Source organism: Odocoileus virginianus, chromosome 9, assembly GCF_023699985.2.
Source record: "Odocoileus virginianus isolate 20LAN1187 ecotype Illinois chromosome 9, Ovbor_1.2, whole genome shotgun sequence".
Classification (NCBI taxonomy): Eukaryota; Metazoa; Chordata; class Mammalia; order Artiodactyla; family Cervidae; genus Odocoileus; species Odocoileus virginianus.
The window spans coordinates 71,402,305-71,418,572 of NC_069682.1; the positions used below are offsets into that span (position 1 = coordinate 71,402,305).

General features: G+C 44.1%; 2 non-coding genes across 2 annotated transcripts; both read right to left on the minus strand.

Moving 5' to 3' along the window:
• Positions 1–1,678: 1,678 nt before the first annotated feature.
• LOC139036817 (U6 spliceosomal RNA) lies at positions 1,679–1,784 on the minus strand. The gene has a single exon (XR_011489684.1). It is a non-coding gene; the product is annotated as a U6 spliceosomal RNA (small nuclear RNA).
• A 12,016-nt stretch (positions 1,785–13,800) lies between these two features.
• Positions 13,801–13,873, minus strand: TRNAK-UUU (transfer RNA lysine (anticodon UUU)). Its single transcript has one exon. It is a non-coding gene; the product is annotated as a tRNA-Lys (tRNA).
• Positions 13,874–16,268: the final 2,395 nt, after the last annotated feature.

The following is a 16,268-nucleotide window of genomic DNA, read 5'->3' on the forward strand; positions in this document are numbered from 1 at the left end:
CAGAGATAGACCCACACTGCCTTCCAAGAAAACCCTACTACAGTGTAGGCAGACAGAGCCCCACCAGCCATTCTGCCAAGGCAAAGGGGACTGGGGACCCCAGGGACTATACAGTCCATGGAACTCTCCAGGCCAGAATACTGGAATGGGTAGCCTTTCCCTTCTCCAGGGGATCTTCCTAACCCAGGGATCAAACCCAGGTCCCCCACATTGCAAGTGGATTCTTTACCAGCTGAGCCACCAGGGAAGCTGGGTAGAAAGCCACAGTGGAGGAAATCTGATGACCTTCCAGGATGAGCAGACTCAGGGGAGGAGGGGTGGAGGTGGGCCCCCGTCAGCCTCAGTGAGGAGGATTTAGGACGCTGCCAGTCCAGGCTTGGAGATGGAGATGGGGCAGGGGCACCTGTGAATGTCAGGCCTCCCCTCGTATCTCAGCACAGATCTGACCTGACCATTGATCGCCTGGTTGTGTGCAGCTGGACAACATCCAGGTCCCTCTGGACGTGCCTGCAGCTTCTTCCTGAATCCTGACTGATGATCAACAGAGAACTGACAATGAGACAAGCGCTGTGGGGACGGGGTACACTGCAAAATTCTAAGGGGGTCATGAGAGGCGGAGCAGGGGTGAGCCACCACTAAGCGGATCATTGAGCGTGCTCAAGCCTCTGAGCTTGTCTAATAAGATGTGCAGACTCATGGGAACAGAGACCATTTCAGGGCAGAGCTGGCAAGACCCTGGGGGAGAGATGTACACTTGAAGCTTGATTTTTCCCTAAGGAAGTGCTTTATACTTACAGAAAAGTGCTAGGCCACAAGTTTCTGGGCCTCAGTCACTCTATCATGAGATATGACTTCAGACATGGTTTTCAACCTTCCCCACACTCCTCTCCCATGCATTTCCTTCCCACTCCCCAAGAAGTAACCATTTTTATAGCTGCTTTTTAAAGATATTTTTACTTGGACGATTTTAAAAATCTTTAATGAATTTGCTACAATACTGCTTCTGTTTTATGTTTTGGTTTTGGTTGCCAGGCATGTGGGATCCTAGCTCCCTGACCAGGGATCAAACCCATACCCTCTGCAATGGAGGGTGAAGTCTTAACCACTGGACTGCCAGGGAACTGTTTTCTTACCACGTTCACTAATATTATACTTTTAGTGAACTTTCTTATACTCCCCCCAAATATATATATATATTACCTGGCATATTTTGAATATTTATATTAATGACATTTTACTGTGTGCATCATTCTGTAAGTTGCTTAGTTTTATATAACATTGTCTTGGATTTTTTTTGAATGCATATTTTATTACAATTTTTACATACTAATGAAGAGACAAATAATTCTAAATATAATTGAGAAAAAAAGGAAGATTTCAGAAAATAAAAACAATATCCCATCTCTCTCAAAGAAAATAAATTTTTTTTCATTTATTTTTATTAGTCAGAGGCTAATTACTTTACAATATTGTAGTGGTTTTTGTCATACATTGACATGAATCAGCCATAGATTTACATGTATTCCCCATCCTGATCCCCCCTCCCACTTCCCTCTCCACCCGATTCCTCTGGGTCTTCCCAGTGCACCAGGCCCGAGCACTTGTCTCAGGCATCCAGCCTGGGCTGGTGATCTGTTTCACCCTAGATAATATACATGTTTCGATGCTGTTCTCTCAAAAAAATATGGAACGCTTCACGAATTTGCATGTCATCCGTGCATAGGGGCCATGGTAATCTTTATGTATCATTCCAATTTTAGCATATGTGCTGCCGAAGCGAGCACTGTCTTGGATTATTATCTACTTTTCTAGTTTATTTTAACCTCTGTAACCATCAGATCGTCTCAGCCCACAGATATTCTAGAGGCCACCATGTTTTTCACTATCATAGACAAAGCTGCAGTGAATATTATGAGGTATGGGTCACTGGGCATTTGTCTAAGACTGTCTCTCAGGTCTCTAGATTACAGCTGGAAATTGTAAAGAAGGGGACTTGGGGACAGGGAGGCAATTGTTTCCCTCCCAGATGCTTTGCACGCCTGAGAATGGGCCACCTTCTCTTTGGATAAACACCTGGATTTTCTTCTGCAGGATAACTCTTCCCCATCAGGTGCATTCTTGGTGTGACTATTTGATCAAGACGGGCTTTCTGTCTCCACCCTGTCCAGGGTGGGCATGAGATCCAAGCTATATTAGTCTCTCCCACACACACACATACACTCTCTCTCCCACTCATATTTGAATCTAGGGAGAAATAAAATGCAGCCCAGAAATAACTGGAACCCACTGTGGTGTCCTTAAAAAATTGCTTTATTTCCTCTTTGTGGACTCTCAAAGAAAAATCAGGTTTTGCCTTTCCTAAGGCTGGTTCTTCCTTTTTTGAACTAACTTACATTCTTTCAGAAACTTATTCTTTTTCTCAATTAATTTAGCTACAGTCTGTGTCTATGGGATGCAGACAAAGATCCCTGACTGATATAGCTGCCCAGGGAACATGCCAAGGATGGCAGGTAGGCAGGTTTTCGGGGTACCCAAGACAAGAGATGCCCTTCCTGTTCTCTCTTCCAATGTGTTCACAACCCCTGCAGGTTGGACCATCTGACTCTGAAAAGGTTTGGGGTGTGGCTGTTTCTTGTAATAGCCAACCCCTACATTGGAATACACATTTTCAACCATCAAGTCATGTGCTGCAGTCCATGGGTTCACAAAGAGTCAGATACAACTTAGCGACTGAATAATAACATATATAGATATTCCCTTCATGGATTATAGCCTTGTTGTGGCAAAGGAGCTTGTTGACTCACTGGAAAAGACCCTGATGCTGGGGAAGATTGAAGGCAAAAGGAGAATGGAGCAGCAGAGGATGAGATGGTTAGATAACATCACGGACTCAACAGACATGAATTTGAGCAAACTTTAGGAGATAGTGAAGGGCAGGGAAGCCTGGTATGTTGCAGTCCATGGGGTCACAAAGAGTTGGACACTACTTAGCCACTGAACAACATGTGGAGCCAGGCACTGTATTGACATGGAAGACATATTCTTCATCCTCGAAGGGGCCCCAATAAAATCTTACATTCTCCAAAGGGATCACAGTTCATCAAAATGGACATAGTGAGAAAGGTCTCTTACATGTGCATTTTATACAGGAAAGAAATACACATCTAGGTCATTGTCTCAATTCCTTCTTCTACAGAGGTCTTGTGGAAGATGTGGTTCCTATTGAAGGACTGTTCTGCACACTGGCCTGTCCCCAAGAATGGGGCAGAAGGAATAGTCCCTTCTTTTAAGGCAAATAAATGTGTGGCTTGACCTTGGCAACACGTGAACTCATTAGGAGTAGCTGGAGAGCTCCTCCATCCAGTGAATCAAGAGACCCCATAAACCATAGGTCAGTGATTTCAAACGCATTTTCCAAAGACAAACAGATGAATTTGAAAGACACAGATGACACTCTGGAAGAGGTCATTGTGGGTTACACGTGTTTTGATTGCTTCCAAGTTATACAAGAGAAAAACCAAACTTTTCTCGCATAGTAGCCTGGGTATTGTGAATAGTTGTTTTTAACCCCTGCACCTCTATCACTTTATTCTGGTAACAGAACACTCTTAACCCCTCCCCCATTTTTATTTGGAAAATCTTTGCTCCCCACCTTCAATCCATAGGATCTGGGAGTCAGAGGGCAAGCCCAAGATCCAGAGCTGGGGCAATCAGCAGGTAGCATTTCTAAACCTAAGCTGATCATCAGGTAGCATTTCTAAACCTAAACCAATCATCAGGTAGCATTTCTAAACCTAAGCCAATCAGCAGGTAGCATTTCTAAACCTAAACCAATCAGCAGGTAGCATTTCTAAACCTAAGCCAATCAGCAGGTAGCATTTCTAAACCTAAGCCAATCAGCAGATGGCATTTCTAAACCTAAACCAATCAGCAGGTGGCATTTCTAAACCTAAGCCAATCAGCAGGTAGCATTTCTAAACCTAAGCCAATCAGCAGGTAGCATTTCTATAGAGAAGCCAATGTACACGTGGTGCGGCCAGCAACAGTGACTCACCAGGGGTGAGCACAGGACCTAAGGTGACCCAAGCAGAGTGAGTCTCAGGACTTACCTGGAAGCTCCCCCGCTCTTTTTTGCTGGGTTGAACTTGGAAAATGAGGCTGGGTTGCCGCAGCCAGCTTGCCACCTGGAACCTGGGAATGAAGTGAATACACTGGAGATTGCTCCAAGGCAGCAGGGAAAAGTGAATCTCTTTGAACTGAGTTCAGAATCTAGCCATGCCTGAAACCAGCACAATACTTAAATGTTTTGTTTTAGGAGCCAACGAATTCCTTTCTTGCTGAAACAAGTTTGGTTTGCATTCTCTGTTGCTCACTGCTGAAGGGAGGCATTCTCCCCAACTCCGCATGTGGTAGAGAGGCCAAAATATCCAGGCCTCCGTTTCCTCACCTGTGATGAAGAGGAAGTGGATCTAGTAAGTTTCAGCATCCCCTTCCAGCAGCACCATCTTGATTCTCTGGTTTGGGGTGTTTTCCTCACCTAGGGGAAAATATTTCCTTTTCTGGGTGATTGCACTTTGGAACAGACTGCCTGGGTTCAAATTTCAGTGTCCCCACCACTACTGTGACTCTGGGCAATTTAGGCAATGCCCTCAGCATTCCTGTTGTCTTACCTATAAAACGGAAGTAAGGACAATGTGACCATCATAAAACTGTCCTGAGACGTGAATGTGTTAACGCATGCAGAGTGATTGGGGTAGTGGCACGCAGCAAGGCCTGTATCCGGGGTGGTGTCCATTATTGCTACATTGTTATTTGTATTGGAGATACCTGTCTACTCATCTCCGTCCCGTCCTGCTGGTTGCCTCTATTCCCTAGTACTTGCCATCTTGGTGACTACTCCACCTTAGGACTTTTTATTCCTTTTTATGGACCAGATTTCTTTCTCTGTGTCCCAACTCTAGGAGATTTCTCTTTCCAAGGTCACAGGTACCTATTATGAGTAGTCAGCCCAGGTGAATTAGTTCATGGATTTCCCTTCAGACAGGATAGGGAAACTTTGTTTCTGTATATCCCACTTCGGTTTATCAGTCTCTTTAATGAATATGATTTTTGTAAGTTATAGTATTTTTTTGGCAATCCAGAATCCATTGCACCACCTTCCACTATCCAAACCCCAACTCCTCTAGAAAAGCATCAGTCAAATGGCTTGACAGGCCCTTCATGTCAGGTGGACTAGGACATCAGGGCTTTCCTTTTCTGACAGCTCTGAGTGGTTTAGGGATGGGCTGGTGACAACTCAGGACTGTTGGAAAGGGAGGACTATCCCCCCCCCCCCCCCCCCCCCCGTCCCCCAACCCCCATGAATTCTTGTGGCTGGTCTAATAATTAAATCGACACAAGACAGATTAGCTGGAGAAGAAAAAACCAATTTAACTCCTACACACCGAGGTCTCAGACAAATGGGGTGCCTGAAGTGACCAGAGCAGGCTGTTTGTAAATCATTTTTATACAAAGAAACAATTATTTGTGACGATTTAAGGAAGGGGCTGGTGCTTGGGGTAGCAGACTAATGCGGAAGTAACAGAGTTTGTTTATGCAGCTTTCTTAGCCATGAAATCCCTGACTCTGTTGATAAGGATGCTGTCTTTCCTCCTGGTATAGGGAGAATGCCTTCACATAGGAGATTTATTTCCTGATTTTGAGGGAAAGGGGGGGTTGTCAGTGTTTTTTAGGTCATTTTTTTCCACCAGCTATTTCTCAAGTAACTTCATTTGCAAACAGTCAATATGCCATTGAAGCATATTTGAGGGTAGGCTGCCCTGGACCTCAGTAGGACCAATGAGGTGCAATGAGAATCTTGTCATGGTTTCTGCGACTGAGGCATGGACTGTTTCTCCACTGGAGTTAGTCTGTCCTGCAGTATGACAGAGATTTTCTAAAAACAGACTTGAGAGGGAAAGGAGGAAGTAAGAGACCAGGAGACATTAGTCAGGACCCGATGACATCATTTGAACGTCTAGACCCAACTGTGCCTTAAACTAACAAACTATTCCTTGTATTTCTTAGTTATCTGATGCTGTAAATTCCTTTAATTTAAAGTAATCTAACTCCAGTTTTCTGTTGCATGCAGTCAAGGGTCCTGACTGGTACAATCTCCCAGTTATATGATGCCCAGTAACCCAGCCCAGAAGTAGTGATCCATAGGATTGCAAACACATGGCAATGGGTTCTACAGGATCTCTAATGTCATCCTGGATAGCTGGTTACTAACTATTCAGTCTTGGGTTCAGCTGGCTCTGCAAGAAGAATCCTCAAGTTACCAATTCTCTCCTGTCATTCCTTTAGAAGGTGTCCTCTGTCCCTATAAGGCAACATACAAGTGACTTAAGATAGCTTTAATGAGCCCAACAGTGAAGAGACTGAAAAAAAAATTAAAGCCAGAGTCATTGGAATGTGACGATGTGTGGCTTAATGATGAGGTGAGGCCAACGTCATTCAGGACTTTGATGCTGGCTTGGGTGCTCTGGTTTCCTTCAGCTTTGAGGAATGCTGGACCTCTGGACCTGCCAAGACCTCAGATAGGTGGGGAAACGTTTACATGCCTGGAGGGAAAAAGCTCTTTCCAGTTACAAAGTGAGAATCTCAGTTGCTTTTCCACCATTGATCAAGAAAATCATTGTCTAAATGGAGGTTTAAAAAAATGAGTAAATGCGCTGCTCGGTTCACTTAAAGGAGCAAAGGTTTGCTCCAGTGTTCAGAGCAGGCCATTCATCAAGTGACCTGGCACATGCAGGATGGTGTCTGTGTCTGCTCGGGCTTTAGTGGAACAGTGAGGGTTGTGCCTTTTGACTCACTAATCAGTTTCCCTGAGTTTTCTGGGCTAATAAATCACTTTGCCTCGTCTCCATTGAGCTGCACTTGGTGTTTCTGTTAGAAAGACCTTCATATTTACCTTCTTATTTGATAGCAAGTGTTGATGGACACCAGGCTTCCTTATAGATGAGAGCCTCTGACCCTGGGTCAGAGTAGGAAATGGGATTTTTCAAAAAATATCACAAAAGTCATAGGAGGCAAGAATAAAGAATCACAGAACCGATGCTCAAGAATCTATGGGAAGTGGCAAAACTGACAAGGTAGTTACGTTAGTTGGGCCTCTCCAGAGAAACAACCAATAGGAGATGTGTGTGTATGTGTGTGTGTGTTTATAAAATTTATTGTAAGGAATTGGCTTGCATGATTATGGAGGCTGGGAAGTGCCCTGATTTGCCATCTGCAAGCTAGAGACCCAGGAAAGCCAGAGACATAGTTCTAGTCTGAGTCTAAAAGCCCGAGAACCAGGGGAGTTAATGGTTAAGCCCTCGTCCAGGGGCAGGAGAAGAGGCACATCCCCACTCAGGCAATCAGGCATAAAGAGCAGAGCCTTCCTTCCTCCACCTCTTTGCTCTATTCAGGCCCTCAGTGGATTAGAAGATGCCCATCCATGTTAGGGAAGCAATCTGCCTTATTCTCCTCACCCATTTAAAATGCAAATCTCATCTGAACACTCCCTCAAGAACACACCCAGAAATAATATTTAATCAAATATCTGGGCACCCCATGACCCAGGTGGTTTGCTATGTAAAATTAACTATCACTGTGGTGAATTCCTGGGTCCTTTCTGAAGGCAAATCAGAGGAGAGAATGCAAACATATCTGTTTGTAGAATTTATTCCAAGAAGACAGATGCAAAAATTCCTCTTGATGAAAGGCTGCAAGCTTTGTAGATGGAAATGAAATGGTTACAACAATGATCTGAATATAAATTGCTTTGCATTTCACAGATTCAACATTTGAAGTTTCGGCTATTTGCAAATGACTCTTGCTATAGGATGGGTGAAGTCATGCTGCAGTAACAATGCTAATGCTAAGTCGTTTCAGTTGTGTCCGACTCTGTGTGACCCTGTGGGCAGAGTCTGCCAGGCTACTGTGCCCATTGGATTCTCCAGGCAAGAATACTGGAGTGGGTTGCCATGCCCTCCCTGCGGTAACAAACAAGACCAAAATCTCAGTGGCTGAAAAGAAGAAACAGTTCCTTCTCATGAAGGCTGCACTGTCACCTTAAGGTCAGCTGGGACCTCTTTATATGTTGACCCAGGCTCACAGATTCCATCGTGGTACTTCCTTCTAGTAGCAGGCAGAAGGAGGCATGGCTTAAAATGTTTGCCCAAGAGGAACACTACCACTTCCTCCCATGTGTCACAGGCAATGTCAGTCACACAGCTTCCAAGGGGAAGAGCCTGGGAAGAGACAGGAAATATTCAGTGAACAGGACTTGCATCCACCACACCCCATGACAGGCAGCAATGGGTAGCTTTGTGAGGCACGGAACCATGAACCCCAATTTCCTATAGTGGAGCCAGTGGATGGGCCAGGCCCTGGGGATGCTGACTGAGGCCTGTTTACTCACTGTTCAGGCTCTGGATGCCAGAAAGGCCTGGGCTTCTCTCTCATCCTCTTTGCACCATTCTCATGAATTGATACAAATGCAAATTTTCAGAGTGAAAAATTAGCCCCACAGAGAAAACCAGTTCTAGTCATGGAAGAAAAGTACAGAGAAGAGGCTCAAAAGACTTGGGTTCTTAGCAAACAGCTTTTCCTAGAAAAACTAGTCGAATGCAAGGAACAAAACAACAAAGTTGTGTAAATGACAGAGTAGCATACATGTTGATATTTTGCAATAAAACAGTTATATCATCTTTCAAAATGTATCTAATTCACACTAAATAGCATGTTGTTTAATATCCACATTCTTTTCAAAAGGATACATTACATTTTTCTTAACCATTAAATCTATGGATCGTTCCCTTTTCTCCTTGAACGATCTCTTCCCCTCCTCCCTGATAATTTTTATCTTATTTCAATATGTTTTTATCTTATAAATGATTTTACTTATGAATTAACTATGTTTAGAATCAGATTTATCTTTGCAATTTGCAACACCCAAGTGATTGATATAACACATTTGGATAAATAATTATTAAATATCAAAGCAACATTTTATTGGAAATACACGTCTTATGAGGCAGATGAAGGGGATCAGGACGTCTTAAATGAAAGGACACTTGCCCCAGCCCCCAGTGTTACAGATACCCCTTGTTGAAACTCTGGGGGGCCCTGCCAGCCCTGAAGCAAGGCACTATGGATAGACTCTGGGTGGGTGAAGATCACACTACTTCTTCTAAACTGAGCAAGGCCAGTTGTGAAGGGGAGATGGGGTGGCGGGCGGTGGGAGCGTTTCCAGGTAGGTCAGTCGGGAACACTGCTGTATGGAGTTTGAAGGTCAGGGCCCACACGCTCTTAGAAAGTGCATTCCCCCCCACCCCCTCCCCGCCACACTGCTCCCTCCCCGCCCTCCCCCTCAGTACTCTCTGCTTTCCCCGGGACCCCTCTCTGCCCCACTTCCCTCTTCCCCCCTCCCTTCCTCCCTCTCCCTCCCCCTCCTCCATCAGTCACTCCCTTCTCCTGCTTTCTTCTGTTTCCTTCTCTCCTCCAGGTTTCTTTCTCCTTGAAATCATCATCACAGAACTAAGCCTTGGATGTTATTTGCATAAAACCATTACAAAGGGGGGAAGAGTGGAATTTCTTTATGGGCCTGGGTGCAACACTTTGACAGATGGAACTGGTATTGGAGAAAACAAATTGTTAATGCTCCACTGAAATTTCACTGCGGGCACTCGATAGTTGCATGGGGGAACCAAAATATACTAGGGTCGAAGCAAATAAATTCCATTCCCAAACCACTAAGATGAAAAGGCAGCTGCAAATTAGGTTTGAAATGGACATCCCTGTCCTCAGAGATTTCGCAGTGACAAATGGATTAGTCCCCAAGTGGAACACAAACCTACTTTGCTTCCATAGAAGCGGAGAAGACTAATAAAGGCTGTGTCTCTACGCAGCCCTGAATCAACTGGGGCTCCGTCAACCTGTTTAATAGCATCACAGCTGAGCTTCTTAATTAAGCCGCAATAAGAGTTGGTCCTTAAGAAACTGGTAAACACCCGAGTCCTTGAGTTTATTAATTAATCTTTAATTTTCTTTCATTTAAAATGAAATGTGTTTAATTATTACATTATTATTTTTAAATGAATAGTGGTTTCAAGGAACAATATAGAGAAGGATCCTTGAGCGCCCTCATAGCATCTATCAGTGTTCTCAATGCATCAATATAATGCTGAGAAAAATATTTCCAAGGTCAAGTCAAATCATTTTTAGGCAACTGTTTACTATGATCTATCTGGGACACACACTCCAAGCGGCAAGTGTGAGGTTTTGCAAATTTAGGATCAAGCCAGTATCCTAACCTCATTCCTTGCCCCAGCCTCCTATCAGTCAGGAAAGGTAACAAGTAACCCCCAAATTGCAGTTAACACATCAAGACTTATTTTTGTTTCTCGTGCAGAATCGATTGCCAGTGGAGATGAACGTAGAGGGCAATGTTCTTGGTGCTTCAGCCACCCAAGGGCTTCCATCAGGCAGTGTCAACCTCACCATACCTGTCTCCACCGCACTGGGCCGCGCTGTGAGATCTCCCCTCGTAAGGAAGTTTTAAGTATTGTTGACTATGCAGAGAAAATTTAACTTTTGCTTCAAAGTGTGAGGGGTGGATTGTAGATTAATGGAAAGCCTGTCATAAACACGGATTCATGAGTACTAGATGAGTCAGAGGACAAGTCCCTGGGAAGCTGTATCATATTAGTAAAGACAGGATTTTCCTGGGGGCTGGGAAAGAGGGCTGGTCACCGACAAGGAGACTCTGTGCCCTGGTCCTTAAGATCCATGGAAAAATGGGACCAGGAGGTGTGGGGTTGGGCTGGAGAAATGGATCCAGTCCAAGGGGGAAGGAAGAGAGACGTGCTTTGGCAGACTTTGGGGGTTCTTCCCTAATATCTGTGCTTTCCTTCTTTTGTATTAGCAGCCCAGATATTTTGCTTGGCACAAAACCACATAGGAGAAAAACTACATTTCCTATTTCAGCTTGCCAGTAGGTGTGGCCACATCACTAAATTCTAGTTAGTGTGATGTAAACCTAAGTACTGTGTTCAAATTCTGAGAAACATTTTAAGGAAAGAGAGCGCTCCCTCCCTGCACTGCTTCCTTTCTTCTTCCTGTGGCTGAAATTCAGACTCAGGTGTCCAATGTAAATCAAGCACCTAGAGCCTTATGCTGAGCATGGCAGAGCAATAAGACAGAGGGGGCCTGAGCCCTTGATATCTTGGGAGTCACTGTACTCACCCTCGACTGTCCACATTTATATAAGGCAGACATACATCTTTATCTTGTTTAAGGAACTGTTCATTTGGGGGGAAACTCTAGCTGAATGGAATATCAAATCTCATCACAATGGGTGCCATTGAGCTAGGAATCTCGGGGAAGTTCAGAAGGTAACAGGCAGAGCCAGTGTGCACTCTGATTGGATGCACAATGCAAAACTCCATGGATGGAGGAGTGGATGGCTGACAGGCTGGAAGAGATTTCTGGGATCCGAGAAAGGTGGACTGTCAAAGGACTGGCCAGGATAAGCTGGCTGTGGGAGCTGGGTATGGGTAGAGACTGGAGAGTGCGGGAGAGGAGAGCAGAGAGAGGGTGGTTCTCTTCCAAGGCTTGGGATGGGAAGGCAGCATCCTTCCGAGGGAGAGAGGGAGAATCAAACCCTACCAGAGTGGGGTTCTACAAGGAAATCAGAGCAGGTGAGAACTCACCAAGTTAAGATATCTTGAAAATTATATCTCAACCCAGGTTGGATGCATGAGACAAGTGCTCAGGCCTGGTGCACTGGGAAGACCCAGAGGGATGGGGTGGAGAGGGAGGTGGGAGGGGGGACCGGGATGGGGAATACATGTAAATCCATGGCTAATTCACTTCAATGTATGACAAAAGCCACTGCAATGCTGTAAAGTAATTAGCCTCCAACTAATAAAAATAAATGGAAAAGAAAAAAAAAAAAAGAAAGAAAATTATATCTAAAAGGATCAGTTCACAGTCGGCTGGAACAGTTACCTATTGAATGAAATGAAGAAGGGATGATGGCATGAATGAGCAGTACCGAGATAAGAAAGAGAAGCAGTGTGGAATAGTGGCTGAGAATAGGGGTTAGAATCCTAGAATCCATACCTCTATATCTGAGACCAATGCCTAAATGTAGTGTTCAACAAATATAGACCTGTAATATCACTGCTGCTACTCCTACTGTTGCTGTTATAGTTGGGAGTAGCTGTGTGTCCACAGGTGGATCTGATGGCAGATGAAGAGACTTCAGGGTCCACAAGCCACTGTCTCTTTCTAAACTCCCCTGGCAATTTTTCCTCCATATTCTCAGATGCAGTTCAAGTTTCCTTCAAGTCCTGGGTTAATTTCTGTTCCTCTAGGACATCAGTTGTGATCACCCTGATCCACAGCAATCCCCTGCTCTGACAGTATGTTATTACCTTGTCATCAGGCAGCTGTGATGTGCCATCCATCCTGGATGGATTCTACCTGTTTTCCCAGCATTTGATGGGCAAACAAGGCCCCTCAAAATACCTGAGCCCTGCTTGATTCTGCAGACTCATCTTGCAGCACCTCCTCCCACTTTGAAAATCCCATCCATACTCTCACAATTTTTTTATGTCTAGTTATGACTTGATGGACATGAGTTTGAGTAAACTCCAGGAGTTGGTGATGGACAAGGAGGCCTGGCGTGCTGCGGATTCATGGGGTCGCAAAGAGCCGGACACAACTGAGCGACTGAACTGAACTGATCACATATTTTATTAAATAGATGTGTAGTAATCATTAATCTATTGTTATACATTCACTTTCCTTGTTTTTCACTATAAGAGCACTGTTAATACCTTTGAAACTATATTTTTAAAATATTCATAATTAGTAGCATTCTTAGCGTGACAATCAGAAGAGGTGTGAAGAATTCTGCACTTCTGATATGGAACTTCTCACATACTCTTACATTTTAAAGTTGTCTAAATTTTGTATCATAGGCTTAAATACATATTTGAATATAATTAAGTAAATTACATGCACTTCCCAGGTGGCACTAGTGGTAAAGAATCTGCCTGCCAGGGCAGAAGACATAAGAGACTCAACTCAGGTTTCAATCCCTGGGTTGGGAAGATCCCCTGGATTGGGAAGATCCCCTGGATGAGGTCATGGCAACCCACTCCAGTATTCTTGCCTGGAGAATCCCATGGACAGAGGAACCTGGAAGGCTACAGACCATAGGGTCGTGAAGAGTCAGACATGACTGAAGATACTAAGCATGCACATAGGCAAATAAATTATATAGAGTGTTAATATATCAGTAAATCTCAAAATAGAGTAAATATTTATTTTATATATAAGTAAACAAAATTTACATAAATGGATATAATTTTTGACATGTATATATTGGCATTTTAAAAGAAAATTATAATGTAACTTCCAAAAGTAGTCCATTGAAGCTCAATTCCATTCTGGTTCAACATCCACCATCATGGGTTAAAAAAAAAATACATATACAAGCTTTGCTTTCTTAGGATTCTGCACTGTTCTTTTTTCTCCATCAACTTGTACACTCCTGGCAGAAATTTAGTCTTAATATATATTTTTATTCTTGAAATTCTTTTATTAATCACTTTATCACCTATCACGGCAAAAAAAAAATGTGCTTAAAAATTGAAATTAAAATGCTTTTCATTGATTACAAGTCTTTAAATTTTAAAATAAACTATTTTAAATTCAATTATCATCATGGTGATTAGTAGAATACATTTGTTTATTTATTTATGGTGCCTGGACAGGGACTTGAACCCTGGGCCCTCAGATTAAAAGTCTAATGCTGTACCAGCTAAGCTACCCAGGCAGCAGAATATACTGATCAAAACAACTTAAACATGTTTGTGATAAAGACTGATCAATCCTTAAAAAAGTAAAATACTCTGGGATACACTTCTCTTAATATGAGAGGTGGGACTCTTTTCATTGAATATATTCATGAATGAATATTATTATTTTAAAAAGACAGGCTTCAGCATCAATGGCATTCACACCATTTGTTTTTCTCGGTATCAGCGCTGAGAACTGTTCAGGAAAACAAACAGATGGACTTGGAAGGGCTTCTGTTGTCTGCAGTGCAATCGTTTGGTCTCTTTTCAAGTTATATGCCAAAAATTACATTGTGAGTGTTGACAATCTCTGAACTGACATTGGTACTAGATTCTCCAATTTCTGTGACACTGAAGGACTGAAAACAGTCTGACTCGGTAAAAGGAGGTGGTTCTGTTATACAATAGATGTGCCACTTGGTTATCAGACGCTCACGTTCTGCACTGCAGGTGAGCATTTCTAAACGTGCCTTTTCTTAGAGCCTTCAAGGACATTTTTTGTTTTCCTTGCAGCAGGAGCAGGGGACTGCATCTTTGGAAGATTCAGGATGGGTGATGCCTTTTCAGAGGGGTCTCTCATCTCCCACTCTCTCTACCCTCCTTCCGCCTTGGGCTAACTGCATGGACCAATCAATGGGCTCCCTTCTCCTATGGCTTCCGGTTGCGTTTATCCAATGGGGAGCCCAGCGTTGGTGGAAGCGAGGAGGAGAAGAGAGAAGGTTGGCTGGGTATTTATGCCCAGGGTTCATCTGCGGAGTGACTCAGGGCGCCTCTGCATTTTCTCCAGAAGGCCACAGCTCATTTGCACTTTACACACCCTGTCTCCATGTTCTAGAAAGCCTCTCTTCCCTGACCCTACTCAAGATTCCACCAGCCCAAAGGGGAGGCACAATCCTTTGTAGCTTTCTTTACTCCACCTACACCTTTATTAATATTTCCTCTATTAAACACTCCTCAAATAACCCAATTTGACTGCACTTTCTGTTTCCTGTTGGCATCCCTACTGATAAACTTATTTTTTACATAGTGGAAGAAGGACATGTGTGAAGGAGGAAGTGGCAAATACAACGCGAGTTAAGGGGAGGGTCTGGAAACTGGCCCTCTTAGGGCCGTCTGTGTCTATGAACCCTTGGAAAAATCGTCATGACCCCCACAGGGGCCTGGGCACTTCAATCTGATGATGGCCCATTTGGTACCTGACCATCCCTGTATGTCCCTTCCACTGCATAAGGGTAAGGATGCAGTTGGGTGCCAAACAAGCATTAAAGAGAGCTGGGGTGCTTTCTCTTGAACATCAGTGGATACAGGTGAATCCTATCCGGCTTTGATGTGTGTCCAACGCCTTCCAAGCTCTCCTGCTGCTCAGCCACACCCACCGCTGACTTCACCTGCAAGAGAAGCAATCGTCCTCCTCTGAGCTGTGGTATGGGGCCGGGTCTGGTTTCACAAAGCTGGGACCTCATAATTGCCTGCTGGAGTCTGGCATCAATCACCTATGACAGGGAGCTTGCCTGGGTTTTCTGCCAGCCTCTCTGCAGCACTGATTTAAAAATTCTAGACAACTCATCGAGAGTTCTTTATTGCAGCGGCAGGTAACTGATCTACAATAACATGTAAAAAGATAGGGGTCCCCAGGCAACAACAGCAGCTGCTGTTTGCATTGAAATTGGAGTTAAAATGTGTGCTGAATCCACCTGCTGGGGGTGGAGCAATGACCTTGCACCTTCCATCCTGGAATGGTCTAGAAGCCCCTGGGGGCTGTTGCCTGCTGCCACTGAGACTTGAGGCTGCTGCTATTAAACAGATGGCTGTAGGTGTGTTTGCATTAACTGCCACTATGATTTTTTTCTTTTCCTTCACAAGGATATTTCAGATTCTACCATCCATATATGTGTCTAGGTGCTATGGCTCAGTTGATAATTTGAATTCTTGTTTAGCAAATATTCACTCTTCCCATCACCGTGTGAGTGGGAAGTGCTTCCTTCACACCCTGTTTGATATGTGTTTGGCCCAGTGCTTTGCTTTGACCAGCTGAACGTCAGTGAAAGTGACAAACCAACGGCTTTCAATGTGCTCCCGCAGCTTGTTTTGCTCTTGCTCTTGGGGATCAGCTATGAGAAGAAAGTACCCAGATGGCTGCTCCATCTCAGCTCGTGGAGCAAGCCCCGTAGAGCCTGGCCAAGATAGCTGAGCTGTGGTGGCCCCATGGACCTGTGAATGTGGGCATAAGCGCTTCTTGTCAGCTGCTGAGTTGGGCTGGCAACTCCTGAGAAATGACTGCGTTTGCAGATTCTGCTCTGCTGAACCCAAGGGAAGCGGTGTTCATGTCTCTGCTCAAAACCAGGCTTCATTCATTTTGGCATTTATTTATGA